Here is a 22865-nt window from a genome sequence, read left to right as displayed (position 1 = left end):
GCGTTTGAATTATTTTAAGTCTTTATATTTTATATGCATTTGGATAATGTACTTGATTATGTGGGCAATATACTAATAATAATGAGAAAACACATACGTAATGTTGGAAACCTTTAACCAACTTTAATTAATAATTATACTTTATTATTTAAACCTACATGTTATTGTATTCGTCTCAAAATTAAAAATAATAAATATTTTTGCATATGAATTCATCCATAATTAAATGGCATACTAATTGTATAACTAACGCTGACTAACACAATACATTTTATTTATTAATTTCCCGTAGAGTAGATATAGTAATGGGCGTTTCTGAACACATTGGCATATCTCAGAAAAAATTGATGTATGTGTGTGTGTGTTTTGTGTATCCGCCGTCCACAACTTTGGACGCACGGATCAACCGATTTGAATGGTTCAAAAAACATTCGATTCCTATTGATAGGGATATGTGCCCATTAGTTTTTGGCAAAGGCAGGTGCAGCCATTTCGAAGATACAGAGCTAAATGTATCTAAATGGCAGTTTTTAAGAGGACCAAGTGTCCAATTTGAATGATTCAAAAAACTTTCTGCTTGTTTTAACAAAATAATTGCTTTGGAAAAAAGTTATTGTTTAAATTTTTTTCAATTTTTTTTTATATCGAAAATAATTCAAATTTTAATTTTAATTCTGACTATAGTTCTAAGCTCTCTTACTTTAAACAAATAATTTGAACTTTGAAAGCAGTTTATATAATTTTTTATCTATAATAATCTATTTGAAAACATTTAATATTCCTCGAACATTTCGTTACGGTACGGGAAGTTTATCACCAGTTTAAATTCTTTTATTTCGTGTTCGTTGGCTTACGATTGCTTACCAATGGCTTACTATCTGCTTGTACCCAACCCTTGTATAGACGTCTCTCTTTACGTTCTACAGGTTGGTGAAGTTGCTCATTTGACAATTAGGTGGAATTCAAATTTACCGTTCAAAAACCTCTCATAAACCATTGCCAAAAGTTGAGCAAAATGTGTGAGGGAAAACCTATTTATAGAACCAGTTGATTATTAATATTCAAAATGAATCCTGTTTTTTGACATTTCTCGAGATAGTTCACTTCCGATGACTTCCAATTTGCAAAATTAAAAAAATACCGTCATGTCAAATAAATGAACATCAAGTTCAGGGTTAAAATTTTTGGATTTTTAAATTCAATCTAAATTAGTAATGTTTATTAATTTATATTATTGAGCTGGTTAAATTAAAAATTTCCGTAGTAGTTTCAAGTGATTAACAAGAAATTAATAATTTAAAATCAAAATGTGTGATGATGATGACGAAGAGGTTATAACTCAAGTGAGATCTTTTGTTTTCTTGGTGATATTATATATTATTTAATCATTTGCAAATATAATTTTGATTATAGGGCGGAGTGCTGCACCAACATTTATTAGCAAACGGATTATGTGATTTTGAAGTCAATAATAAATCACGACAAGAACAGCTCAATCTTCATGTTAAAAAAGTTGAATCCAAATATAAGTCGATGCCCTTCTTCAATATGTTTATTCCTTACAAAGTCAGTACAAATATTGTTTAATTTTTTTTATATAAATATGTTAAGAATGTTTTTATTGGTTGTATATGTATAATGTATAAATATTATTAATTCAAAAGTTTTGTAATGAAGTTCTAGTTTTAGATTAAACATTTATTAATTAACAAAAATTTGTTTAATGAACAGAATAATATTAAAATAGTAATTGCTTTATCATTACAGAAGTGCAATATGTCTCTTATACAAGAAATTAGGAACTGCCATTTATTACTAGAAGAAGATGCTTTATATTTAGAATCAATATGTCCGACAGTTCAGGAAGAACCTGCTGGCATTGGAAAAGCAGCTGGCATTGGTGTTGCTGTTGCTTGGCCTATGATGTTACTATGTCATACTCCATGGTAGTTATAATGAATTTCATTACTTTTATCAAATTTCTATAATTCAATAATTGAAATTCTTATTTCTAATATCGAGAATAGCTTGAATAAAAATAATTGTTTTAAGCCCTTTGTAATCTAATTGTATCATTTAGTGAACTTGACTAAAGAGTTTGGTTTTTAATAATATTATATTTATTATACAAATAGTGGTTTTTTTTTATTTTTCATTTTAATTTTTATTGCTTATCAACTTGATTGTGTAAATATAGATTTAATTAGTATAATTCTACTTTGCAGTAAGAAGGTTTTAGCAATGACCATTGCCGGGCTAGGGCTTTTATCAATTCGACAACTGATTGGAGCTTTTCGACAAAAATTTGATCAAAGGTTGATGTGTAGTCTAGTCAGAGCATTAAGAGGATTTTCAGCTATTTGTAGAAAATCTCAACTTCTAGCACAAGAATGGGAAAGCATTGCGGGAAGCATGAATATGTATTTTATTCTATTATTTTAATCATTTATTTCTTATTTATGTTTTATATATATATTTCACTATACAAATTATTATTTATTTAATTACAATATTCTAATTAATATGGTTTCACAGTTTAAAGGATACAGCACTATTGAGAGCAAAAATGTGTGGCATTGATGAACTTAAGGAAGATTTAGTAAAATTTTTGCGATTGTGTGTTATCAATTTAACTGAATCAAGTCGAGATATTGTGAATATAACTACTGGAAATGATTTGCACCCTTTATGCATGGAAGTTATGAGAAGTGAAGTTATGATTGAACAAACTAACAGTATTTCTAAAGCCAAGGTAGGACCAAATTATTTTTAGGACAGTTGACTAACTCAAATATTACATTGGTTTTTATTGCTTACAATGCATAAATGCAAATTCCAAATCCTACTATTATCAAGTGAGCTGCGTTATTTAGATATTAGATTATAATAATCAGAAATATTATATTATATATTTAGGACCTATTACCATTTAATATCCTCTATCGGATGTACTGGAATTCCCTTCTTTATTTTGATTTCAATAGCTGTTCTGCATTGGCTTTAAAGCACACATTCTTAACTTTGAAATAATTCAAAATATTGAGCATAATTTCTGGTGCTGGAATTGAAAAAAAAATCTGAATTTATTTTACATATCTTCAAAACTTTTTTGCAACAAAATTCATCTAATTAAAATTTGTTTAAGCTACACATTGAAGAATATTACTTCTTACAAAACAATTATATTTCTTACAAAATAACAAATCTATATTATGCCTATATGAAAAGTATATGAAGAAATCATCGGCGTTTAATTAGATGTGTCAAAAATCAGATCTTTCTTTATAAACTTATATACAATAATTATTAGGCAACTGATAAATTACATTGTTAAATTATTCAAGAAAATCTCATAACTTATGTGTATAAGATTTATAATATTTGTTTCGAGTACTGTTATTTATCAGCATTCAGAATTTCTGATAAATAACATAAATTTGCATATGTATTGCAACACATGTATGTGTTGCAATATTGTTGTATATATATTTATGTAATAACTTAATTTTTGGTTACAGAAATTGCACTACCTATTTGTTTTGGTGCAATCAGACTTCTTAAAAAATTTGGCTGTTAGCTTTATGCCCTCAAAAAAATCTGTATCTAATATGGCTGGTAATTATGTGAAAGTTTAAATCCAATTAAAAAAATATTGATAATTAAACAATTTAAAATTTATTAGCTTGTGTGGCAACTGTTAAAAATTGTATTTCCAACACAACAAAGCATGTACAAGAGTGCACAAGATTATTGACGCAAAGGTATGAAGTTCTGAAAAACTTTACACCACAGGCTAGGATGACTGCAAATGTTTATAAACAATACAATAGGTAAATATTAGAAAAAAATTGTAATAGTAATTATAAAAAAAAAAAAATTAATAAATATGGTTGCATTTACTTTTGGGGATAAAGTTCTGAGAGTAATACCTTATTTTTAAAGTTCTTTTAATCTAACTAAAGAAAACAAAAATTTATTTTGCAAATAGTTTTTATCAACATTAAATATCAATGTCATTAGTTTTAAATAATCATCAAAATTGATTTATTATTAATTATAGAAGAATTTACAAAAGCTGTAGATTTTTTTGATTTGAAACTTAATAATGAATATTTAAGTTTTGTCAGTTAGTAAATAATTATAATAACTCATTTTTAATTAATTATTATTGATATGTTATATATAGATATTCAACTTTTGGGGACGTGAGACAGACTGTTAATAATATTACTGTATGTCTGGAAGCTTTAACTTTGCAATCTTTACTTGTTCAACGTGCACTAGATGGTTATGATGATAATTCGATACAAGATAATTCAGGAAATAAGTCTGATATTGATAGAATTAGTTCTGTAACTGAGGATGCATTGTTGGGATTGCAAGTAAGTATTTATAAGAGCATGATTTAAACTTCAAAATTATTGGTATTAAATAGATATCAATCAAATAAAATATTGGTAGTCATTTGTTTTTATTAAAATCTAGTCAGATCTTCATGCCGCGCAGTGTTCTGTTGAATTAGCAGCACGGCAATTGGCCAAGTTACGAAAATTAGATAAAGAAAAACGAGTTCAAGAACAAACTGAAGATGCTGAAAGTGGCATGCTGAATGTTAATAGGCATCCAGAAATTCAGACACAAGTTGTGAGTCAAATTTAACTTAGTATTTAGCTAAATTTGGATATTAGAATACAGAAAATTTTATTTTTTCATTTGCATTAACTTAAGTTTTTGCTGCATAGATTTAAAAAATCCATCGACTTTCTAAATTCTAAACAGCTAAAACATATCAATATTATATATTATATTCGTTTGATAATTGAAACCATTACTTTGAATATATATATATATTTTTTTTCAAAACATTCTTGACTAGTTTTCAAATAAAGCAATAAATTCTTAAACAATTATCACTATTTGGGCTTTTGTATTTAATTTATTATGTTTTAATTTTATATGTTTATGTTAATGTGCTTTGTTTTTTTACAGAGAAAACTTGATGAAATTCCTGATGACATACATGATGAAATTTTTGAGTTATGTGAAAGACTGTCAGATGATGAAGAAGATGATTCAGATGCAAACGACCATAATTTACATGAGATTATACAAAAGAGAGCTGAGGACAGAGTTGCTGGAAGACTGATAAAAGAACTCAAGACTGCTCTGGTTTGTTTGACTTTTCTATGTAATAAATTTACTTTTTTTGGTCCACAGTACAACATAATTATTTTTAAAATTGACTTGTATTAGGTTAAAATTTGATTACTATTTCATAAGCAACAAAAAAAGACTATTGTATGACTTTTACCTTTTTATATCCTCAATATTATATGTAGTAATTTCAAATGAAATTTCTTAGTTGGTCAAACGTGCTGAAATGTTAGAACGGGAAGAAGTGGTCAGATCAATTAAGAATGGATTTAATCGACAAATGTCAACACAGACCTATGAACAAGAAGAAACTCCGTCAGAAATGATAGCTTCTATTATGAAAACCTATAATGAGGAAATGGCTTTTAGAGGCTCAACTTCTGGATCACAGAATGGTTCAAAGATGAATAAAGTAGATGCTTGCACCTTAAACTCTATGAAAGACCAAGAAAGTTTGAATTCGACTGGCATATCACAAAGTATTCAATTTATTATTTACATTATATTTTTAAATTGGTTTAAAAAGAGTGGATTTTGTTTTACTTAAAATTTATTTGATTGTGAAAATTTAACATAACAAAAATCATTTAGTTACTCTTAATTTTATTATGCCTTGATATATTATATATATATATATATATATATATATATATATATGAATAAATAGTAAATTCTTTCTTTAAACAAACTACTTACAAACATAACTATAATGATATTTTTTGTTTTCTTTTAGTAGTTCGATGGATGTTGGAAATTCATTTTGTTGTATTATTGCACACACACAAACATATATATATATATATATATATGAGTAAGTTCTTCAAGGGCATACATCAAATAAAAGGCAAAGATTTAGAAGTTAATCTTTAATTTTTCCAAACGTTTCGACATAGTATTTTATGTCATCATCAGTGGATCTACAGAATGAATATTGAAAAATTAATATAATCTAGGAAAAAATGACAGAAATTGGAAAAAGAACTATAGATATAAGTAATATAATTATAGCAATAACAATTATACTTAACAGATAGATAAACAAGAGAAATGAAAAGTAAAAAGAAATATATATAAACATACAAAAGCGTAATATATATACATAAATATACACACAAACAAAACATGTATATATGATATGCATGTAAAAACACGTACACATATGCATATATACATACGAACAATACGTATATATAAACATATACATACGGACATGTACATATGTATATATACACATATATACATACATACACATACACATATACATATATACATACATACACACATATATATATATATATACATATACACATACATATATATATAATACATATACATACACATACATACATATGCAATACAGACACATACACATATATAGACAATGAAGGTAACTTACATAAATATGGTCTTACATCAGTAGCTAGCGCTAGGAACACAATTTTGCACTATCATATATACATTAACTTGTTTTTTTAATATATATATATATATATATATATATATGTGTGTACCATGTGAATATTATTTTACAGGTTCGCTTTTTATGAAACATGGACAACCGGAAGAAAAAGTTTACCAACAACGCTATTACACCTCATATCCCAATAATACATTCCAACCAAATATTGATAATAATTATTTAAAAGAAACACCATCACAAGTTTTAGAATTTCTTCACAATGAAACGCATAGAGATAGCAGCTTTGAAAGTTTATATCTAGATCATAATTTTTCAGATATTTCATTGATAAAAAATGAAATGTTGGATGAAGCAAGTATGCAGAAACAAGAGAGTGAATATGAATTTAATTTTATGCTTGAAGATAGTGTACGTGACGAGTGTGGATACACAGATTTAAAGGTATATATGAAAATAATAAGTTTTTGTTTTGACTTATATTTCAATAAGTATTGTTGATTGATTTATTCATTGTTAAAGTAATATATATTACAATTATATAATAAGATTATTCCAATACTGTTTTTTCATATTTCGTTGACTACAATTATTATCTTCTAATATATATATAAATAAGTCGAGTTTTCCTTCCTGACGAAATAACTCCAGAACGCACGAACCGATTTCGACAATTTTGCATTCGTTAGAAAGGTCTCGAGTTCCGCAAGGTTTATAGCTAAGAAAATTAGTGGTGCATGGCATCGTGCCCAAATGCAAATTGCTGGAACTTCACGCACCGTAATTAAAAATTCGAGTAATAAAAATAATCAATAATTGTTTTAAATAATTGCAAATAGATTATCTTCTATATATATAAAAATAAGTCGGGTTTTCCTTCCTGATCAAATTTTTCCTTTTCAAATATAAAACAAACAAAAAATTTCTTCATCTTTCTCACGAAACCATCTGGTGGCGAAACGGAGTTCGTCGGGTTTGCTAGTATATTTTTATAAACATTGTTTCATCAAATGTGTCGTTATCATGAATATTTTTCTACTATATAATTACCAATATATTATTACTATTATTCTTTACTAATGTTGATTGTTGAGCTATGATCTATGAATGTTGTTGAATTGTTTATTTATTTGTTACAGATTTTACCCGGCACTAATGATTTGTCAAGCGTATCAAGTGAAGATGGATATGTTTCTCATTACTACAAAAGTACACCAGACTCAGTTCGAAGTGAAGAATCATGCAAATCTAATAAAGAACTTCCTACTCGAAGTGGTGATTACTTATTAAACAACTTGCCTCCGCGGCCAAAACCTCCAAGTCGTCGACCTTCAGCAAAGAATCGTTACAGGTTAGACAATTTTATTAACTATGTTTATTTAGATACAGCTTCTCTAGTTTATAATAGTTGTTTAATCTAATTTATTTACAGTAGAGATTTATGAGTTTTTTCTACAACAAAGTTTTGAATATTTACATGTTTTAGGGACTTAATAAGAAATAAGATTTGGGTATATACATTTTATATAGAAATTGTGTGGAGTGATACATGAATAGTCTTAAGAAGACTTTCCATGTTATTTATGTTAAGATTGGTTGAAAACAAAAATGAACAGGCTTAGGGCTAAAGTTATTTAGGGTATAAAGGGTATGGGCGTGTTTTCATACAGAATTGGCCCCACCCTGGTATTTAAATAATTTTGATGCCATTTTGTAGGTATTTTTGAGAAATTGTAATACCAAATTTCAAATCCTGCTCATCATTTGGCCGAGATATCAGTGAAAACTTGTGAAAGTGGCCCCTTTTTTCAAACTCACTTTTTGTCGGAAATATGAGAGATATCGAAGAACTGTTGGCGTCATTCTATTTGTACTGATCTTGTCTATGTTGTTCATAACAAATAATGTGAAAAAATGATTTGTTAGTGCGTGAAAAGGTGAAAATGATTTTTCACTTTCCATTTTCTACCAGTGCGGCTTGTTTGACTACTTTTATATTAGCATCATTCGAAAGCCTGTACATTTTTCTTCTATTATTGAAAAACTCATTTAAATCTAAGTGGAACTTTTGGAGAAAAGTTGGAAAAACTTAAGCTAGTACGCGCGCTGCCAGTACAAGAACGCTCATATAAAGTCGCTTTGCAAGAGCGAAAAGGTGAAAATGAAAAATCATTTTCACCTTTTCACGCACTAACAAATAATTTTTTCACATTATTTGTTATGAACAACATAGACAAGATCAGTACAAATAGAATGACGTCAACAGTTTTTCGATATCTCTCATACTTCCGACAAAAAGTGAGTTTGAAAAAAGGGGCCACTTTCACATGTTTTCACTGATATCTCGGCCAAATGATGAGCTACTGATTTGAAATTTGGTATATCGAATTTTCTCGAAAATACCTATAAAATGGCATCAAAATTATTTAAATCCCAGGGTGGGGCCAATTCTGTATGGAAACACGCCCAGACCCTTTTATAAAGCAAAACGTGGCATATACATTTATATATATGCTATTATTTTCCTCTATACAGATATGAGCCTGAAAGCGGTGATAACAAAGTTAACAAACCTTTGATCATGGATTTTAAGTTTGCTAATGAAGCAGTGATCAAAGCACGCGAAATGAACTTGATAGGCGATGAAGAACATTTTGGAAACTCAGAATGAAATTAAACTTAACAAAAAAAGACTGATCTTAAAATGTACAGAAATTATTTGAACTTGTGTTTGACATGTCAATAAAAATTGTAAGTAACATGATTTTGTAATGACTATAGAATTGATGGTTATAATTATCTCATATTAATCATACAAGAATATGAACAAGTGAGTATGAGAAGAAATTTTATTTTGTAACGTTTCTTCAAAAACGGTTGTACCAATTTCAAAAATTTAAGAACCATTCGCCCACGTTTAAGTCAAAAATTCTGGATTGATTTTAAAACTACAAAAACAGACCGAAGAGTTTGGAATAGTGCTGTCATAGTTTTTGATAAAGATTGGTCAGCGAGTTTTCTTCGTAATTTGATGTTGATTTTCTTGCGTTTTTTCTTGAGATAAAGAGTTCATGATCTTAATGAACACCTGAAAACATTATATTTCTAGTTCTTCAAAATGGGATTGAAATATTAAAATTTATTAAAGTCTGGAATAATGAGCCGTGATTTTACGACATATACGGTTATGTTTGTACATAGATATTATATATGTATTAGTTGTTAGTGAAAGCAAAAACTTTATTTTCGAAAGAAACATAGAACATTTTATCTAAATAGGTGAATCTCTTTTTAGAACCAAATCGTTAGAATGCTTTGACATTAAATAATTTTGATATTTAATACGAATAAAAAGGCATTCTAAAACTTTTGAAAAATATTGACGTTCAATATTTTTATAAAATTCAATCTATGTTTAAAAATTAAAAAGAAACACGAAAAAAATTGATGTATGTGTGTGATACAATTTTTTGTCCACGATTTCGGGCGCACAAATTAATCGGTTTGAATGATTCGAAAATCATTCGATTCTTATTGATGAGAAGACGTGCTGATTATTTTTTGGTGAAGGCAGGCCCAGCCGTTTAGAAGATACGGGGCAAAAAGTGCCAAAAACGGTAATTCAGTCTTTGAGAGAAACGAGTACCCGATTTGAATGATTTAAAAAACATGTTACTTGTATTGACAAAATGAAGAATTGATGAAATTTTTGGTAAGGCAGGTCTAGCGGTTTCGGAGATACAGAGGAAAAAGTATAAAAAAAATATATTTGGCGGTGACAAATGATCATTAGGCATATACACATCGAATTATCAGATATTTGATTAAAATTTAAAAAATGAGTGCTAATTCTATTTTGTTGGGTGCCGTACCAAGATTATTAATTTTTAAAATTTACTTATACTTATTCAAGCAAATTTCAAAATCTTCAGATTTTTTTTTCAAAATTTTTAATAATATTCAAAGTTTTAAACTTCAAATATGAATTTTAAATTTACAATTCAGTGTGAAAATGTATATATTTCAAACGCGTTATTCTAATCGTAAGAAATATATCCTCAGATGGATTTATTCGGACCTCTTGCTAATGTAAACATTCTCAAGTGTTTTGAGCGATAAGATCTTCACTGTCTATTTTATGAACGATAAAATATATAGTGATTATAATTATCTACTTGAAAATGTTCAAAACAATTGTTATTAATCATTGATCAATATTTATTGATTACTGATATTTGTTCCTCGAATATTTAATTCTGGTACGGGAAGTACCAGCAATTTGCCTCAAGGCAACGATGCCATGCACCACTATAGTTTTATATTGTAAAGGTACTATTTGAGCGGTAAACCAGGCGGTAATTTTGCCGTTCTTGTAGGATTAACTTCGGTTTGACCCTTGGCCAAAGTCTTAACTTGACATTTTACTAATTAGAGTATTAATCATTATTCGAGCATGATGTCACTATAGTAATGCGTTTTTTCAAAAACTATTTTTATAGATTAATAAAGTTAACGATGATAAAGTTCGAGTGTCTGGCCTTAATCGGTGTCAAGTTGCCATGCCAAATCTTAAGTGGGAACATTTCAGTTGATACATCTTTATGTAATACACAATTTGATGAGAATTCATTCCTGATTCCAATTGACTCTTGATATTGACTGACGTACGGAATTTGTTTGAAGACATTTTCATTGATAGATCTGCTATGAGCGAGTAATAAATCTATATTCACGCAAGCGTACATTAATTATTATTTTATTAATGATGATTTGTGAATAAATTATTACATATGTTATATATTTGATATTAATTACTGATCAATTTCCCGAAGGAGAAGTTTATTTTTTGCCAGAAATCCTGAATTGGAATAAGAATATGAATGTATGCCAATTTAAAAAATAATTCGATTTAATTCGAAAAAAGTACTTCAGTTGATTAGTTTTACGAGACGATCGGCCGGACTGTTTTTTTTAGCAATTTTCAGAAAATTACTGAACCGATTTTGACATTCAAAAACCGTTCAAAACGCATGGATTTGGGGAACATGCTATATCTAGTCTTTAGTATAATAGTAATAGTAGTATAATCGCTTTTAATTGTTAAAAAAAATGTGTTGGCGAGAATTATAAATAAAAAATAAATAAATAAAAAAATATGAATCAAAGTTTGATTATAATTTTAAAAATCATTAAAGTTTGGAGTAGTGGGCAATGTTAAAATTTTAAACTTCTATCGTAACAATTAATAATTTTAAAGATTAACTTTGATTATTTACGTATACCGAAAAGTTTTTTGCAACTTGCTAAGTAAAAATGCCACTTAATTAACATTTATTTTTATCATTAGACATTTGCTCTCTAATTTTTTTTGGAAAAGCGTACTTTTTTTATCAAGACCTGCAAATTTATTTTTAGTTCTTTTAATACGTATTATAGAAATCTCAAAATTGATGTTTTTTATATCTTTACGTTTCAATAGCTTAGAATTATTTATTTTGGTTACCTTAAAAGGGGAACCCTTTCGTTGCTCGTCTGGGATTTTGTTGATAGATTTGGTGACCACACTGACCGCCGTAAAATATTAGAGTCCTATGAAAAGTGATTTAATTATAAATTTTAGATAAAGTGGATGTATACGGGTGTGTTTGTGCACTATAATTAATATAATCATAGATATTATATGTTGTATAAAAATATCAATTTCAAATCGTATTGATTAATTGTTATTGAAGAGAAAACTTTATTTTCGAAAGAAACAGAAAATTTTATTAACTGAATTCAATTAAGTATTGGTTATTTACACGGGCAAGAAAGTTCACGCAGCTTGACTTAAGTCAGAATGCTACTTCTACCTAGTTTAAATAGATTTGTGATATTTTCAAATTCTATGGTTTATATAAAAAAATTTTGTTTGTTTTAGAACCAAAGCGTTAGAATTCATTGTAATTTGAATTGCAATGAAAAATTTACAATATTTTAATAGCATGCATACATTTTTCAACTAAATTTTGTGATCTGAAAAAATAAATGGAAACTGCTTACAAGCAAAGATTTTGTGCTAAAATTTGAAAATTTCTTGAGGATTTTTCACAATTTTCCGATTTTTTATCTAATTTAGGATATATTACTGGGCAAATGGGGTGGGGTAATAGGTGTCATATATTTTAGAAACATTCCAAATTTAAACAAATGCTTAAAACATTGTATGAAGTTTAGAAGAATATTAGGTTAGTTTTTTTTTAAATATTGACAGATTATAAAATATTGTTTGTATATTACCGTTTTAAGGTATGTTCTATTATCTTTTTAATCTATTTTATGGTAATAGATTCTATTCATTCAATAGCAATGTGATTAAAAAAAAGAAATTAATTCATTTTAATTCATTTTTATTAAGTTGCTTGAATGAAGTAAAATAATATTAGTTTAATATTGCTAAAATTCTTAAGAATTCTATAATTTTTTAATTTGTTTCAATTACGCTTTCAGGAAGTTGGTATTCTTTTATTTTTCATATCTCCGTTAGTTCATTAATTAATGAGTTTATTTTCTTGCGATTATTGGAATAAATTTATAACGTATGATTACACAATGATCTGAATCATATGCTAATAAGTAATTTAATTGAAACCAACAACAATGTCAATTAAAAAAACCAACACGCACATCTAATAGCATTGTGTTATTTCCGACCGCAAATCTTTGATATGCGTTCAAATTTAAAAGGCGAGCTGGTAACTATAAACAAATCATATTGGAATTCACTGAATTCATTCTTCAAAATGCCAAAGTTTTAATCTGAAGATTTATGATTAATTTATCTTTTTCGCAACTGTTAAAAATCAATTTCTCAAGTTGATTTTTTCAAACGCAACCACATCCATTCTCATCTTTTAGTCTATATTAAGTAAACTGTACTTCGGAATTTGCTTTTAACATAACGAAAATTAATTATTTGATTTTCAAAATTTACCTAATATTAGTAACCGTCAATCATTTTTCAAAAATGAGATTTAATTTTAATCAATAGATTTAATATATTAGTTATTTTTTTCGATTCATGATGAAATACCAGAAGAAGTTTGTTTTCACTAAGAAATCAGATATTCACGAAGTTTCAAGTAATTCTGAATTGTTTGAAACTAAATTTAGTATGTGTTTATGTGTGCTTGTGGGTCAAAATGTGAGCTTTAGTTAACATTTTCGCAAAAACGGCTGAACCGATTTCAAACATTTGAAAGCCATTCAATGGAATTTGATAGGCGTTAATGAGTTTTAAGAAAGGATTTTAAGTATAGTGGAAAGTTTTTCATATACGTTTTCGTGAAAACTGAACTGATTTTGAAAATTAGCATTTCCAATATTTCTTTAAAATTGATTGTTGATTTATTTACGATTTGATGAAATTTTTGTAATAGAGTCCATGGCCTTCACGAACTTTCTATAAAAAGTAGTTTAATTATAAAAATCATCAATGTCTGGAATAATGAGCGACATAAAAATTTCATCTATTGTCACAATTTTAAAAATTGCGAATTTTCAATTCGAATTGATTTAGTCGTATTGATTAATTTACACATATCGAGAAGTTCTTGCAATTTAACGTTTTAAAGTTTTCCAAAATATTTTATCATATTTTAAAAGTAAACGTTTTGTTAAAAATGTATTAAGGCTTATTAATCTTAATATTAAAAGATTGTTTTAAATGATTGCTTTAACAATTTTCAATAATTCAGTGAATTATCTATAAATAATGCAGTTGTATCAATTTTTTATTTCTATGTTTGCAGCAGAAAATTTGAAGTACTGTTGGGCTTGATTGTATAAAAATTCTATACAATTCATTTTCATATTACATTTTTTGTTTCAACTGCTTTTTTGGTGGTGTTTTGAAACATTTGCTTTCGTACCATAACTTGTTTTTGTAAAAATAACATATTCCACTTTTGAGATTGACGTCAGCAAATACACCAAAGTTTTACGGCCAGTGTTAAAATAAAACATCGAAAAGACTTCTTAAATTTGCGGGTCAAGAACCGATCGATATATAAACCATGCAATTTGAATTGAAATTTTTGCACTTCTTACAAACATTAGTGCAATGATTAGTATAGAAAGATATTTTAATCAGTTTTCAAAATAAGTATCAGAAACAATTTTTTTTTATTCAATTTATAAATTGAAAAAGTAATTCAAACGGACAATGTTAATTATTTCGAACTTCAAATTTTGTTATGAAGGCAAATTTGATTAATATGCTGATTTACAATACACAATTATTATAAAACTTTGGTATAAAAATAATTATTATTAAATATTTATCAAATCAGTTTATTTACGACTGTAGCGGAATTTTGTTTGCCTTCAAATTGCTGCAACTTCAAAACGTTTGACGGAAAAACGATTTAGAATATTTTGAGATTTCAATAGAATGTAAAAATAATAGTACAATCATATATTTCTGTCATAATTATTGATTTACGTAGATGGAAAGTGGACAAACATTAATGTGTAAATTACGATATTTTATGATTCTGAAATTTTTATTGTCAAGACCTTTCAGCAAAATAGTAATAAAATATAAAATGACTAATTTAAACAATTTACATATTGAGATATTATAAGCCGGTGCGACATAAAATGCACTTTTAGCACAAAAATATTTTTGCATTTTTTCAATTTATATAGTGTAGATATTAAAATACTGTTATGTTTTTTTTATAATAATGAACGATTATATGATTTACATATTTATTCGATATATCGTTCTACATATTTATTCAATAAATAACATAATTCTAATGTGTCAAAAATGGTTCTAATGTGTATTAAAAATATACCAATTTTATTTATTATACGAAGCAATTGAAAATTGCTTTCCAACTAAATTCAAAATTAAAGTAAAATGTATTAGAAATGAACAATATTTTGGAAAAGTTTGCTGTCACTGTTATTCTTTTTATACAGAGTAATATATTTAATCCGTAAAATTTTACTTATTAACATTCTGGAGGAGAAGTTAGTTTCCTTTCTCAGCCCTTAGTGGTTAAATATTTATTTTATTAGTATGCAATTCAAACTAGCTAGTTGTAAGTGGCATAATATAGGTTCGTTAAAAGTAGACATTTCATTGACGTTTTTTGAAAAAACGGATGAGTCGATTTAAATAAAAAAATTAAAAACTACTGGCATTGTTTAGCTTTTTGATACGATCGGCCAAATCGTTTCTTTAGAATTAACAGAAAACTGCAACATTTTTCGTTCGCGCTTTAGGATAAAATTCTGAAATGATTTTGAAAATACAATAACCATTCGAAATATATTATTTGGGAATCGTGGTCATTATTTTTTGGGTAAAGATCTCATTAGTTTTTGACTGTAGTCTTAAAACATTAATCAATAGTATATGAGAATATGGACAGTAAAAAAAAGCATTTGCATTTTTTACGGCGCTTCAAAAATCACATAATTTTCATGCCTCTAAATTAGAATACTCTTAAATCAAAATGAATTATTGGAACACCACGGTAGTGTTTTTGTACTGAGTTTTGGATTTAAAAATAATCTCTAAAATATGCCTCTGTTTAGACTCGTGTTATTTTTCCATGTTTTTAACTTCTTGAAAAATAAGTTATAGTAATCGTCCAAAAATCGAAAATGAAATTTTTTGCATATCTTCACATGTTATCATACATTAGAAAAAATTGATGTTTTTGAGTAAGTATGGATACAATTTTTTGTCCACGATTTCGGGCGCACGGGTCAACCGATTTGAAATATTCAAAAAAAAATCTATTTCTACTGATGGGAAAAATATATATTTTAGAATATGGAAAATATTTCGGACTTTAATTTTAATTTCAGCTAAAATTCTAAAGCTCTTTTAGAGAGAACAAAGCGTCCGATTTAAATGATTCCAAAAATCCTTTTGCTTGTATTGAGCAAACGATTGTTTTTGGGGAAAGCAATAAAAAATATATTATTTTAATACCAAAAAAAAATTTTTTTTTGAAGATCGAAAATTTGATTCTAACTAAAATTCTAAAGTTCACTTTTATACTTGAAATAAATAATTTTAACTTTGAAATTCAGTTCAAAAGTTAATTTTAACTTTGCAATTCTTAGAAATATGATATGAAGTCTTACATTTTAACTGGCCTTCATTTTTCATATAAATTTTTATAAACGTCATCGTCCAATTTAAAAGCTCTTATATATTGTCTATAAAAAACGAATAATGAAAGTTTCAGTGCTTGTGGTAATATACTTGAAAATATTTAGTATTCGAATATTTCGTAATGGTACCGATGTTCTAGCAATTTGTAACACTACTAGTTATTTAATTTAACTTAATTATACATAATTAACATATGATTATTTTCAGGGTTCAAGATTAATCTAATTGGAATATAATGAGTTCAAAAAATGAAATCAGAAAATGTTTATGTTATGTATTTTTTTACAGTGGTGCGATGTCCAACTCTAGAGATGATAGAAAAGTTACAATTAACGATCGGCACTAGATCTATTTTAAAATAAAATTCCACTGGCTTATTAATCCTTGGTAAGTAATTTTCTCCCAGATCTTCGCCTATTCGCATGAGTAACCGATCGAGATTTGAATAAGAAATGTCGGCAGATTCCCCGTTTTTATCTGTTCCGTATTTTCGCAAAATCGAGTTTTGTCAAGATCTCCTCGCCATCGCCGGTCAGTATCGATCAAATCATCGCCGCGATCCAATCGACAATTCGTCTCGCGAAATTCATAGTTTATCATACTCGTATTTCGCACGTGCGGCCTGGGTCGCCGTCCCATAGCATTCCGTTATCCAAACAACAAGTGCCAAATTAATATATGTAAAAAAGGTGATATTTGTGATTTATTCAATCGAGATCCTTATGAAGTGCCAATTCAGAAAAGGAAGGTTTTCGATAATATTTTACAGGAAGGAAATCACTCAGAGACGAACCCTTCTGTGATATCAAGTCCAATCTGGTTTTCGGTGAGTTTATTTTTATTAATTTTTTTTTTCTGTTTTAGAAATTAGTATCAATGTTGCAGTTATAGACAATTGCCCTTAAAATATTACAAATTTTTGCTAATAAATTAAGCAAGTTTCAAGTTTTTTATGTACATACAGTTTTAACAAAAATTCTCTATCAGCATATTTAATTGCTTACTTTATTGAAAAAGTTCAATCACTTCAATCATATTATAAATTCATATATATATATATATATATATATATATATATATATACAGTGGCGGCGCTAGACCATTCGTGGGCGTCGGCGAAATTCGTTTGCGAGGCCCCCCTTTTTTGCTAGTTGCAAGTTGCTAGTGGTGCATGGCATCGTGCCTAAAGGCAAATTGCTGAAACTTTTCGTGCCGTAATTTAAATTTTTGAAAAGCTTTGAAAAAATTTGAAAAGTGAAAGAAATTGACTTTTTTTAATTTGAAATATTTTGTTGAAAATTTCGAACTTTTTTTCAAAGCAATCACGTTGCGTTAGCTGCTTAGAGACGAAATATCGAAGCGCGTAAACGCCGCGTTGCAGTCTAACTTAACTTACTATTAATTAAAATCTTTATAAAATATCTGATAATTTGATGTGCATATGCCAAATGGCTTTTGTTGTGCTTTTCTACTGGATTTCCAAAACCGCTAGACCTGCCTTCCTAAAAATGTAATCAGTTTGGCACTTTTTGTCCCGTATCTTCAAAACGGCTTATCCTGCCTTTGTTAAAACCTAATCAGCACGTCTTCTTACCTTCAATACATGTCAAATGTTTTCTGAATTTTTCAAATTGGTTCACCCATGTTCGCGAAATCGTCGACGAAAATTTGCCAAAATGTTCAGAAATCTTTGAAGATATATAAATTTTTTTTTACATTTTTTGCGATTACTATAACTGTATATGAGATTTATTTTTAATCAGATAAATACACCAATTGAAGTAGACAAAAATTACACAAGTTAAAACAAACTCTTCGGCAAAAATGGTTTGTTCTCCAGCTATTAGAAAAGCACTAAAATTAAATAATTATCGCGAAAAAGTTTCCTTTTGCCCAACCATTTTATTAGCAAATTTTATGTTTTTTCGATCATTATGAATAAAAAATGGATGGAAATCACCGACTTAATAACTAATTAGATAAAATATTGCAATCTGCAAGTGATTAATTAGGTTTAAAAAATCTATGGTCATACTAATTTGAGTGCACAAATCCGAACATCACATAGTAGGGACATGGTCTAAAAGCTCGTCTCATTATTCTAAAATTTAATGACTTTTTATAATTAATCATTTATCATAGTTCCATAAAATTTATGTTATGTAGATGATACTAACAAGTTTTTTTTGAAAAAATATTTTTACAATAAATTACGAAGAAACTGTGCGGTCGATCTTGACGAAAAACAATTCAGCACGATCGCCAACTGAAAACTTTCGATCAGTTTTTGAGTTTTTAAAATTGGTTTAAAAATGTCAAAATGTCGTTTTTTAAGACGCTTTAATTTTTTGTCGACGACATCAGAGCGGATCAACCGATTTAAAGGATTTAAAAAAAACATTCAATTCGTGTTGATAAATTGTCAAAGGCAGATTTAGCGGTTTCGGAGATACAAAAAAAGTTTAAAAGGTTATCAATTTTATTTGAAAGAACTGATCATCTCGATAGAATGTTTAAAAAATATATTGCTTGTGTTGACGGTGTGAAACAATGATTAGTTTCAAATTAACAGTTTTTGTTATTATCTCATTGTTATTTCTCATTGATCAATTTTTATTGATCATTGATTACTTTTATTCCTCGAATATTTAATTACTGTTTCCATACGTTAAGATTCCCACTCGTATGTATTTCCAAAAAGAACGATGATTTACATAGTGCTTACATAAGAAATACACAAATATAAACAACCAGAGAATTAGCTTGCGCGAAGTTATTTAGATTTAATAATTTATAGTGTTGACAGACGATGTTAGATAATGTCCATAAAAGATAAAAGAGTAAAATGATAGTGCCTGTAAACCACTAATCACCTTCTTTACTCGCACATCCGTATGAAAATTAACTAAATTTTAAATAATTAAAATTTTTCCGGGGCCTCTTGCGAGGCCCCCCCAGGCGCGAGGCCGTCGGCGGCCGCCGACACCGCCGACGCCTAGCGCCGCTACTGTATATATATATATATATATATATTAACAAAGTCTAATAATCGGGCATAACATCAATAAAAAACATGAATTTCTTTCAAAAATTTATTTTAAATCCATACGTTTCGGCTATAATCCTAGCCTTCATTCAGTGGAAACTAAAAATAAAATTAAAAACTAAAACAATTGAATTGGAGTGAAAGACTGGTTGAAGATGTAATAGAGAAAGACATTTTTTAAAAAATATTTTTACCAAGATTCTACACATGTGAATTATTTTTTAAAATATGTCTTTCTCCATTACATCTTCAACCAGTCTACGAATAACACACTATTCATTTGTGATTTTTTAAAATCAGTATTTTGTGAAAATATTGTGTAATTTCAAGTTAATGTTTATAATACATAGTGTAGTGCATTACCATATCCTAATACCATGGATTATTAAAATTTTCCAATTTAACACTAAGATCAACTAATTGTAAGTACTATTTACTATTTTATTTTTTCTTTTCACTCCAATTCAATTGTTTTAGTTTTTATTTTTATTTTTAGTTTTCACTGAATGAAGGCTAGGACTATAGCCGAAACGTATGGATTTAAAATAAATTTTTGAAAGAAATTCATGTTTTTTATTGATGTTATGCCCGATTATTAGACTTTGTTAATACATATGTCAACATCAAATTCAGAATCATACAATATATATATATATATATATATATATATATATATATGAACACACACACATATATATATATATATATATATATAACTAACTATTTTTGATGTTGAGATATATAAGTAAGTTCTTGTAGAGCGATACACCAAAGAATAAAAAACAAAGATTTATAAATTAATATTTAATTGCAATCGTTTTGACATTCAATTTATGTCATCATCAGTGGATCTAAAAACAGTGTAAAAATTAATATAATTAATATAATATACTTAATATAATATAATTAATATAATATAAATAATATAATATAATTAATATAATAATATTAATATAATATTAATTTTTACACTGTTTTAGATCCACTGATGATGACATTAAATTGAATGTCAGGAATTAAAGATATCTATCTTGTATTGCCCTACAAGAACTTACTAATATAAATAAATATATTATATGTATATATTAGTGTGGTCCTTAATATGGATAATTTCGAATCTCTGCTCTTAGGGACTCGAATGCTTCCAAATTGATAAAAAATTCTCGCAAAAAAAAGTTTTAGCTCCTAATATTAATTTTAAGATAGTCTGCACTCCAACTAAAGTTTCTTGGTTTTTCTTGCTATGTAAATATTTATTTTATAAATATTAAATTTTTTATTTACGATCAAAATAAGCAAATACAATGTTATTTCCAAAATATTTAGACCTAAAACTTCCAGGGAATCTTTTTATCGATTTGGAAGTGTTTGAGGTTCTGGGAGCAAAGAAATTCGAAAATATTCATATTAAGGACCACTCTAATATATATAATTTACTGATATAAAAGATCATTAAATTATTATTTTTTATTTTTATACCTTTGAAGTAGATGATTTGATTCAGAAATTTATATTAATGTGCGACCAATAGACGATTGCCCTTCAAATGTAAGAAATACTTGTTAATAAATGAAGTGAATTTGAAGTTTTTAAATTTGCTACTTCTAAATTTAAAATATTTTTTTTCTCAGCATATTTAATTGCTTACTTTATATTTAAAGTTCAGTCACTTCAAATATAACATTAACATAATATTTATGAAATAGAGTTCATTAAATTAGTATACACATATATATGTATGTACAGGGTGTTCCAACCTTTACGGGGTGCCAAAACGACCCGGTTTGTCCGGGACAATCCCGGTTTTACAACATGTTTTCCGGGTTTTTCTAAAAACAATATTTGTACCGGAAATAGATTTTTTGTCCCGGATTGTCCAGGATTTTCGAAAAGAATATGTATAAATTGAATCTTCGCTCTTACTCGATAATATAATTTCAACTACGCATCAAATATCTAAAAATGTTATGTACAATTAGTATTATGCATATATGAAAAATGCGGGTTAAAATAGCCTCTCACATTAATAATTTATTATTTTTATTTTACGAAAATAACAAATATTATGAAAATGAACTTTTTGACTGTCTAGAATTAGTGATAATTACCTCACCTGAAAAAAAATCAGAAAATAAATCTCACGTTGTTGGGAAATTATGAGCTTTCAAGTGCATCCTAGAGCTTTGTGAGAGCACGACCATTTTTTGATTATTGTGGTTAATTTTTTTACTAATTTTGTTAATTTAAAGTTTGGAACCGTGACCGTGAATAGCATTTCTAGGACCACAATCAAAGACAATAACACAATTGTCCTGAGTTTTCAAGAATTACGACTTCTTGTTTAACTACGTATTTAATTTTTCTAAAATCGGTCGACTTTGAGAGGCCTTTCTTTCAAAAAAATTGTAATAAACTTAGTTCAAATATTTCTCGCTCGCAAATATTGTTAACTTAGCTCGTAGGAATCCTTATGTACTTCTGACTGCTAAACTAAAACAGAGTTAAAAAAAACACCAAAATTAAAATTTCATAAAAGCTCTAGGTTGCAATTAAAAGCTCACAATTTTCATAAAACGTGAGATATCTTTTTTTCAGTAAAGGTCAATACTATCACTCCGTTACGGCTTGACGTTAAGTTCTGGGTCAGCCTGTATATATATATATATAAATAATTTAAAAGCAAATCAATATTATATATTAAAGTTTTGAACGTTAATAGCATCGTGAAAATACTATAACCCATTCAATTAAATGCAAAATGCAATGTGCTTATCGTGCTATGATCAATAAACAAAAATATCAACGATAATAAATTAAAAAGGTTTACTTACACATTAAAACTATTGTTAAAATAATACTGAAACTTTCCTAGAATTTATGGCCCCACAATATTGTTTTTAAAATGTCTTATTGCTAATTTCCTCTCTACAGAATGTTATATTCAAATAACTGTCAATTAAAATAATTGAACATGTAAATAATAAAACTTTAATTATTAAATATAATGATTATTATTATAAAAACATGTTGATATTTCAATATAAATTGATAATATCAAAAATTTTGGAAAT

General features: G+C 27.5%; 1 protein-coding gene across 1 annotated transcript in view; it reads left to right on the top strand.

Annotated features, from left to right (window-relative positions):
- The first annotated feature begins 7790 nt into the window (after positions 1-7790).
- Positions 7791-22865, top strand: part of LOC113385126 (multidrug resistance protein homolog 49-like) — a 49057-nt gene continuing 33982 nt past the window's right edge. Inside the window, 1 exon segment of the mRNA XM_026622935.1 lies at positions 7791-7922. The gene's annotated coding sequence lies outside the window, so the exon portion shown is untranslated.

The sequence above is a fragment of the Ctenocephalides felis genome, unplaced genomic scaffold (assembly GCF_003426905.1).
Source record: "Ctenocephalides felis isolate EL2017-DRISC unplaced genomic scaffold, ASM342690v1 CF-g0.4_SCAFFOLD_03571, whole genome shotgun sequence".
NCBI lineage: Eukaryota > Metazoa > Arthropoda > Insecta > Siphonaptera > Pulicidae > Ctenocephalides > Ctenocephalides felis.
This window is presented reverse-complemented; position numbering and strand designations above follow the sequence as displayed.